Below are 2,828 nucleotides of genomic sequence, written 5' to 3'. Positions count from 1 at the left end.
TGTACTGGGAGGGAGGGGTGGGCATGGAGAAAAATGCAACAGTGAATGAATGGAAATCCAAAGTCTCTGTAAATTTTCAATAAAATTAATAATAATAATTTATCAAAAAAGAAAATGAAGGCAAGTCCACAAAAACAAAACCATTACCTTGAGAGTATCTCACTTGAATTTAAAATTCATGTCAAGAATAGCCTTGGGGCATTGAACGTTAATGAGTGAAGAACAAAGGAAATATGATATTATATCAAAGATTCATCCATGAAGAGTGCAAGAGGTCATTACAAAGACAGAGAAGAAAGAAAATATCAAAATAGATATCAGAAAAGACTATGAAAATGGCACTAGAGTGTTGAGAAACCAAAAAAAAGGGATAAAATACTGAAGTAAGAGAGAGTAAAACAGAAGATTTCCCAGGACAACTTACAAAGACAAAGCAAAGCATTTCATAAGGCAATGTGTAAAGAGCTGGAATTGGTGAATAAGGGAAGAACTCATTCAGTATTTCTAAAGCTTAAAAAGCTGAAATACAAATTTAAGTCTCAAGCTGAAATCTGGGGAAAATCTTGAATGAGACTGAGGTTCGTCTGATACAGGCCATGGTCTTTGCAATCACTTGGTATGCATCAGAGAGTTGGACAATGACTAAGGAGGATAGGAGAATTGATGCCTTTGAGCTGTGGTGCTGGAGAAGAGTATTGAATATACCATGGACTTAGGAAAACAAACAGATTCACCCTGGAAAGGGCCAAACCAGGCTGCTCCTTGGAGGCGAGGATTCTAAGGCTCCATCTAACATACTTTGGACATGTCGCAAGGAGGGACAGGTCTTTGGAGAGGGACATCATGCTTGGTAGGGTGGAGGGACGGCGCAGGAGGGGAAGGCCCTCTATGAGGTGGATTGATTCAGTGACTGGGGTAAGCAGGATGGGTGTATCAGAGACAGTGTGATTGGAACAGCACAGAGCAGAGTTTACGGATGTTGTACATAAGGTCGCTATGAGTTGCAAGTGACTCGACAGCACATAACAACAACAACCACCATATAAATAAGAGTCAATGAATGGTAATAAAGGAAGAAGTTCAAGCTGCACTGAAGCCATTGGGGTGGGGGTGGGGAGGAATAAGGTCCCTGGAACTGAGGGAATACAATCGACATGTTCCAACAAACAAATGCAGCCCTGGACAGGCTTACCAGTCTATGCCAGAAAATTTGGAGGACGACTGCTTGGCTCTCTGACTGGAGGAGATCCAATTTGTTCCCATTCCCAAGAAATCTGATCCAACAATATCATTAACATGATATGCAAACGAAATACTGCTGAAGATCATCAAAAAACACCTAGGGTTGTACCTCTGAATATTGACAGAGAACTGCCAGAAATTCAAGGTGGGCTTTGAAGAGGCCGTGGCACCAGAGATAATCATGGCTGATGTCAGATCTTGGCTGAAAGAGAATACCACAGCAATGTCTAATTTTGTTTTATTGACTATGCAAAGGCTTCTAACTGTGTGCATAATAACAAAATAGCTGACCTTAACAAGTATGGGAATCTCAGAACACTTAATTATGCTTATAGTGAAACCTAGACCTCGTCCAAGAAGCTCCATAGTTTAAAATCAGGGAAGATGGGCATCAGGGTTGTAATGCTCCTTAGATGGCAAATCTTCATCTCACATTGTTGTTGTTATGTGCCGTTGAGTCGCCGGCCACTCATAGTGACCTATGTGCAACAGCCCTAACCCCTGCTCTGTCCTGTGCCAATCACACTGTCTCCAACACATTCACCCCCACTACCCCAGTCACTGAATCAATCCGCCTCATAGAGGGTCTTCCCCTCCTGTGCTGTCCCTCCACCCTCCCAAGCATGCTGTCCCTCTCCAAGGACTTATTCCTCCTTGCAACATGTCCAAAGTATGTCAGAATCCTTGCCTCCAAGGAGCAGCCTGGTTTAACCCTCTCCAGGACAAACCTGTTCATTTTCTTAGCCCTCCATGGTATATTCAGTACTCTTCTCCAGCACCACAGCTCAAAGGCATCACTTCTCCTCCTATCCTCCCTATTCATTGTCCGTCTCTCTAATGCACAGCAAAGCGATTGCAAAGTCCATGGCCTGTATCAGGCACACCTTAGTCTCCAGAGTGACACCATTGCTCTTCAGTACTTTGGAGAGGTTCCTAACAGCAGACTTTCCCACCGTAATGTTTTTTTGGGGGCATATTGTTAAGTGCCATCCATTCTTTGGATGGGGACATCATACTTGGAAAAGTGGAGGGTTAGCAAAGAAAAAGACTCAATTAAATGGATTGACACAGTAACTGTAGCAATGGGTTCAAGCAGGTCAGATATGGTGATGGCATGAGGATGGCACAGATTAGGACAGGGTTCAGATGGAGTTCATAGAGTTGCTATGAGTCTTATACAACTCAATGACACATAACAACAACATGCCTAGGGAGTAGGAGCTGTGCTGCCAACCCATAGACAGTTTATAACCACCAGCTGCTCCAAGAAACATGGGCAATCTCCACGGTGTGATTTACAAATTCTGAAAACTCACTGAAGGGTCAGCTATATAAGTCAGTTCCATCTCAATGGCACGTAACAAAAACAACACATTAAATATATGTACTGAGTGAGTACAGTGACTCTGTGTATTCCTTCCATCTTGTCTTGATACTTTCTGGATCATTTAATATACTGCCCAAAGTATCCTTAAGTATTGCCACCCATGGTTTGAATTTGTTTTTCAGCTCCTTCAGCTTAAGAAACACTGAGCGAGTTCGGCCTTTTTGATTTTCTGACTCCAGCTCTCTGCACATTTCATTAT

This window comes from Elephantulus edwardii, unplaced genomic scaffold, assembly GCF_000299155.1.
Source record: "Elephantulus edwardii isolate Elephantulus edwardi_28Jun2011 unplaced genomic scaffold, EleEdw1.0 scaffold00032, whole genome shotgun sequence".
Classification (NCBI taxonomy): domain Eukaryota; kingdom Metazoa; phylum Chordata; class Mammalia; order Macroscelidea; family Macroscelididae; genus Elephantulus; species Elephantulus edwardii.
This window is presented reverse-complemented; position numbering follows the sequence as displayed.